The following is a 6,915-nucleotide window of genomic DNA, read 5'->3' as shown; positions in this document are numbered from 1 at the left end:
AATCAAAATTTGACTTAAATAGATACTTTTGAAAATTGCTCATACAGAAAGCCAAGAGACATATGAAAACATGCTAAAAATCCTTAATCTTCCTAGAGATGCAAATCAAAATGACAATGAGATACCATCTCACACTGGTAAGAATGGCTATCATCAACAAATCAACAGACCACAAGGGCTGAGGAGGATGTGGAGTAAAAGGTACTCTCCTGCACTGCTCGTGGGAATGCAGTCTGGTAAAACCACTGTGGAGAACAGTACGGAGTTTCCTCAAAAAATTAAAAAGGAACTGCCATTTGATCCAGTACTTCCACTACTAGGGGTCTTTCCCCAGAAATTAGAAACACCTATCAGAAAGCATATTTGCACCCATATGTTCATTGCAGCACAATTTACAATAGCTGAGATTTGGAAACAGACTAAGTGCCCATCAGCAGATAAATGGATAAAAATGGTGGGGTACATCTACACAACAGAATACTACACTGCTGTAAAAAGGAAAGAACCCTTCCCTTTCCAAAAAGCATGGAAGGAGATGGACAGCATTATGGTAAAGGATTTTACCATATGTAGAGGATTTTAAAATCTATGTTCATCATGACCAAATTGAGGGATGACCGAAGGACTGGTTTGGGGCCGGACTGGCCAGACTGCACCCATGCACAAATTTGAGCACTAGGCCTGTGGTAGAAAATTGGGAGTTTGTCTTATTCATAATCATTATGCAGCGATCCTAAATGAATCACTAGAACAGATGGACTTAATTGACATCTTCAGAGCACTTCACACCACAGCCACAGAACATATAATCTACTCAAGTGCTCATGGGACAGATTCAAAATTAGACCACATATTGGGTCACAAACAAAGTCTCCCCAAATTCAAGAAGATTGGAATCATACCAAGCATCTTCTCAGACCACCATGGAATAATATTTGAAATAAACTACAATAAAAACAACCCAAAATACTAAAACACTGGAAGCTGAATAGCATGTTACTAAATATTGATTGGTTTACCAATGAGATCGAAGAAGAAATGAAAAACATCCTGGAAACAAATGACAATGAAAACACAACAATCCAAAACCTATGGGACACAATGAATACAGTCCTGAGAGTGAAGTTTATAGCTTTACAGGCCTTTCTCAAGACACAAGAAAAAAATGGCAGTGAATCATCTAACTCTACAACTCAAAGAATCAGAAAGAGAGCAACAAGAAAACCCCAGAGTGAGCATAAGGAAGGAGATAATAAAGATTACAGCCCAAATAATTGACATAAACACACAAAAAAATTACAGAAAATCAAGGAAACCAAGAGCTGGTTCTTTGAAAGGATACACAAGATTAACAAACCTCTAGCCAGGCTCACTAGGATGCAAAGAGAGAGTTCCCAAATAAACAAAATCAGAAACGATAGAGGCGAAACAACAACAGACCCCACAGAAATACAAAATGATTGTTAAAAAATACTATGGACAACTCTACTCCAACAAACTAGACAACCTGGAGGTAATGGACAAATTCTTAGAAAAATACATCAATCAAAATCTCAATCAGGAAGAATCTAAAAATCTCAACAGGCCAATAACTATGGAAGAAATTGAAGCAGTCATCAAAAAGCTTCCATCAAACAAAAGCCCAGGACAAGACGGCTTCACAGGGGAGTTTTACCAAACATTCAAGGAAAAACTAAAACCTATCCTCCTCAGACTAGTACAAAAAAATCCAAGAGGAAGGAACACTTCCAAGATCATTCTATGAAGCCAGCATCACCCTAATACCAAAACAATGAAAGAGAATTACAGGCAATATCCCTCATGAGCATAGATGCCAAAATCCTCCACAAAATCTTAGCAAATCGGATCCAGCAGTATATCAGAAAGATCATACACCATGACCAAGTAGGATTTATCCCAGGGATGAAAGGATGGTACAATATCCGCAAGTCAATAAACGTGATACATCACATAAACAAATTAAAAGAAAAAAAAACACAAATGATCATATCAATTGATGCAGAAAAAGCATTTGACAAAACCCAACACCCATTTTTGATAAAAACTCTCCACAAGGTGGGAGTAGAAAGATCAACATAATAAAAGCCATTTATGAAAGGCACACAGCCAACATCATACTCAATGCACAAAAACTAACACCATTTCCCCTAAGAACAGGAACAAAACAGGGATGCCCACTCTCAGCACTCCTGTTCATCATAGTAATGGAATTATTAGCCATTGCAATTACACAAGAACAAAAATAAAAGGCATCCAAATTGGAAAAGTGGAAGTAAAACTGTCCTTATTTGCAGAAGACATGATATTATATATAGAAACCCCTAGAGATTCCATCAAAAAACTCCTAGACTTAATACATGAATTTGGCAATGTAGCAGGATACAAAATTAACCCCAAGAACTCTGAGGCATTTCTATACACCAATAGTGAACTTTGAAAAAGAGAGATTATAAAAATAATCCCAGTTCCCATTGGACCAAAAAAATTAATCTACCGAGGAATAAACTTAACTAAAGGCGTAAAAGACCTCTACTCAGAAAACTACAGGACTTTGAAAAAAGAGAAAGAGGAAGACATAAACAGATGGAGGAACATACCGTGTTTATGGATTGGTAGAATCAAAATCATTAAAATGCCCACACTACCCAAAGCAATCCATAAATTCAACGCACTTCCCATGAAAGTACCAATGGCATACTTCACAGATCTAGAACGAACTCTCCAAAAATTCATCTGGAATAAAAAAAGTACCAGAACACCTGTAGCAATCCTGAGAAAGAACAAAGTAGGTGAGATCTCAATTCCAGATATCAAGCTGTATTACAAAGCCACTGTTCTCAAAACTGCCTGGAACTGGCAGGAGAACAGGCATATAGATCAATGGATTAGAATAGGGAGCCCAGAAATCAGCCCGAACCAATATGCTCAATTAATATTTGACAAAGGAGGCAAGAACATACAATGGAGTCAAGATAGTCTCTTCAATAAATGGTGCTGGGAAATTTGGACAGATATATGCAAGAAAATGAAACTAGACCACCAACTTACACCATACACGAGAATAAACTCAAAATGGATAAAGGACTTAAATGTCCGATGGGAAACCATAAAAATTCTAGAAGAATCCAAAAGCAATAAAATCTCAGACATATGGCAAAGCAATTTTTTCACCAATACAGCACCCAGGGCACTTGAATCTAAAGAGAAAATGACCAAATGGGACTACATCAAAATAAAAAGTTTGTGCACAGCAAAAGAAACCATCAACAAAACAACAAGAAAACCCAGTGTGTGGGAAAACATATTTACCACCATCATATCTGGTAAGGGCTTAATCTCCAATATTTATAGGGAACTCATACAACTTAACAAAAGGAAGATAAATAATCCAATCAAAAAATGGGCAAAGCATCTAAATAGACACCTTTCCAAAGAAGACATTCAGAAAAACAAGAGACATTTGAAAACATGCTGAAAGTCACTAATCATATGAGAAATGCAAATCAAAACAACAATGAGGTATCATCTCACACCTGTCAGGCTGGCTATCATCAACAAATCCACAAAGACAACTGCTTGAGAGGATGTGGAGGAAAAGGAACAATCGTGCACTGCTGGTGGGAAGGCAGACTGGGGCAGCCACTATGGAAGACACTATGGACTTTCCTCAAAAAACTAAAAATGGAACTCCCATTTGACCCTGTGATCCCACTTCTAGGAATATAACCCAAGAAACCAGAAACACCAAGCAGAAAGGACATATGCAGCCCTATGTTCATAGCAGCACAATTCACCATAGCTAAGATCTGGAAACAGCCTAAGTGCCCATCAGTAGATGAATGGATTAGAAAACCGCGGTACATCTACATGATGGAATACTATGCTGCTGTAAAAAAGAAGGAACCCTTAGCATTTGCAATGGCATGGATGGAACTGGAGAGCATTATGCTAAGTGAAATAAGACAGTCAATGAAGGAAAAATACCACATGATCTCACTCATATATGGATAATAAAGACCATTATAAACTGATGAACTATAACAGATAGAGAGGCAGAGCTGCCCCAAACAGATTGTCAACCTGTAGCGGGAAGGCCGAGGATGGTTGGGGGGCACGAGGGTAGGGGGTAAGAGATCAACCGAAGGACTTGTATGCATGCATATAAGCATAACCAATGGACATAAGATACTGGGGGATACGGGAGGCCAGGGTATTGTCAAGGGCAGGGTGGGGGGGAAAGGACACATATGTAATACCCATTGTAATACTTTAAGCAATAAAATTTAAAAAAAAATAGAGAGAACCATCAATGGTGAGAGAGAATCCTTGATTGGCTGCTTCCTACAAGACACCTACTGGACTAAGAGCCCACAACGGGGACATGTCCCAGCCTGGGAATTGAACTGACCTCCTGGTACACAGGTCGAAAATCATACACTGAGACAAGCAGTCCAGGCTTTGGCTCTTCTTTATTCAGAGTCTTCCCTTTGGAATCCGTGTGCTCCAGCTGCCCTGTATCCAGCCTGCCTTACTGCTGTGCAGTTTGGGGGACTCTGGGGTACATTCTAGTACTAAGGAACCTACTATGTGTGCCTTCCTCTCCCTGCTTGCTTTCTGATATCCTAGAGACCCTGCCCATAGGGCCTTCATGTACAAGATGCTTGTGCACCAGCAGTCACCTCCTACCCATGCCCCTTCTGTGCCCATCTTCACAGATGCAATCACTGTCTAAGCTTTATAAGCCTCATTGCCTTGATACTATGCTTTTCTGAATATTTTGATGGAAAAGTCCAGATTCCAATATTTTGCTTTAATTCTCAGTTGTGGTCTACAGAACAAATAAAGCGTCAAGTGCAGGACACTCTGTTTTAGAGGCAACATACAGCAATGAGTTTCCTTTTGTTTTGTCTTAATATGGTGGGTTTTTAAAATTGATTCTTTAGAGAGAGGTAAATGGAGTGAGACAGACACAGAAGCATGCATTCATGTGAGAGGGATACAATATTGGATGCCTGGGGACTGAACCAGAAACCTGGACATGTGCCCTGGCCAGAAATCAAATGGGGTAACTTTCTGGTGCACAGGACAATGCCCAGAAACACTGGCCAGGGTGCACTGACTTCTATTTCCTTCCTTATCTTGCATCTGGTGGTTAATAAATACTATCAATGCTAATAACAGTGGGCAATTCCAGAGGAGGACATGCTGACAAGAGCTTTACATAAGTTGGCCCCACAGGTGAATCTCCACACAAGGTAATGGGCACGAGCTCTGTGTGTGGAGGAATTAACACCCAGACCACAGGATGTTTTGCCTTTGCCCTTCCTCCCTCAGAACCTGCAAATTGTTACGCTTTTCCTCAAATTCTAGAGGTTCTGATTCATATTATGGACACTATTTCCTGTGAAGGCGGGGATGGGAAGACAAGGTGCATGTCAGACAGAGGGACAGGGAGAGGGAGATGGAATAGGAGAGAGAGAGAGGAAGAGAAAGAGAGCTTTTGCTGTAAGAGATATACATTTTCTGACCCTTGTTCTCTTATCCTCTTTTTTTTTTGGGGGGGGGGAGCTCAGCAACTGTTACTGAGACTTCAGCATTTTCTCTTCCCACTCGAAGAAGCAGAGTGTGCCTGGCCAGTGTGGCTCAGTAGGCCTTTGTACCAAGAGGACATAGTTCAATTCTCAGTTGGAGCAGGAGCTGGAGTTTACGCCTCGATCCCCAGGTGGATGTGCAGGAGAAAGCCAACCAATGATTTTGTCTCATTATTGATGTTTTATCCATCTCTCCCTCTCCCTTCCTCTCTGATATCAATAGGAAATGTACTAAGAAACGGAAAAATGAGCTCGTAGGATGATGGACCCAAGCTAGAAGAGTGGAAGGTAGAAGAAAAGAAAGGAATGGCAATAAAAAGAGAACGAAGGGCCAGGTGCTGTATGTGACAAGCTAGGAAGTTGCTGAGACCCAGCAGAGAGCAGCAAGCACATGAGTGGCTGGCACTGAATGAGAGGCAGTAGAAGGAGAAAAAGCAGGATTGACTTCCTCACAATTAGGGAGACATACAGGCAAATGGAGCCCTGCCCCTGGGCCTGGATGTGTGGGCTTCTCCCTAGGTGCTCCTCTGGCAGGCCACTCAGTGAGCAAACTGAGACAGCCTAGGGCCAGAATGCAGTGGCAGGTGGGCAGGGAGCCTGTTCCTCTATGGCCAGCTAACTGTCCACTGACTGTGGGATCCAACAGCACACTAGGACATCTCCCCTTCACTTGGTTGTATTGACCCTCAGAGTGGCCCTCCATACCCCCATATCCCCGGGGTGACCTTCACCTGTGTCCACTTAAGTGCTCTCCGGGAACTGGCTTGGGGTTGTCCACTCTTCAGACCCAGGGCCTGTCACTGGTTCAGAGTTGCTTTACCACCTCCTTGATTGATGGGAAGGAGGATCATGAGGGGAAAGTCTTCGAACATTAGGCCATCCTTTACCAAAGGATGTCCTATTCTTAGGACAGGACACAGAACAAAGCAGAGGTTTATTCCAGCTCAGTATTTTGCTGAAAAGAATGTAAATGTGTTTACAGGCCACAGGAACTTGAATTCAAGAAGGGGCTGGATCCAGGGGAATGACAGGCATGGACTTGTGAGGCCAGGGCTCTGGCTCCCTGGCAGGCTGATGTCCCTTTCAGTACTGGGGGCCTGACTTGTGCACAGGGAAGCCCTACCATGGAGGAGACACAGGCCAGCAATGGAGGCTCCCAGTGGGGAGGAGTGTTTGAGTCCAGGGACTGGACTAGTTACCCTTGATGGCCCCAGAGTAGTTGTACCTCGGTGGTGCTCACTGGAAGCCACTTGTTCCAGTCCCTGTGGACGCAACAAGTGTGCGCTGACCCACTGAACTGTCA

The sequence above is a fragment of the Myotis daubentonii genome, chromosome Y (assembly GCF_963259705.1).
Source record: "Myotis daubentonii chromosome Y, mMyoDau2.1, whole genome shotgun sequence".
Lineage (NCBI taxonomy): Eukaryota > Metazoa > Chordata > Mammalia > Chiroptera > Vespertilionidae > Myotis > Myotis daubentonii.
Note: the sequence above shows the minus strand (reverse complement) of the source record.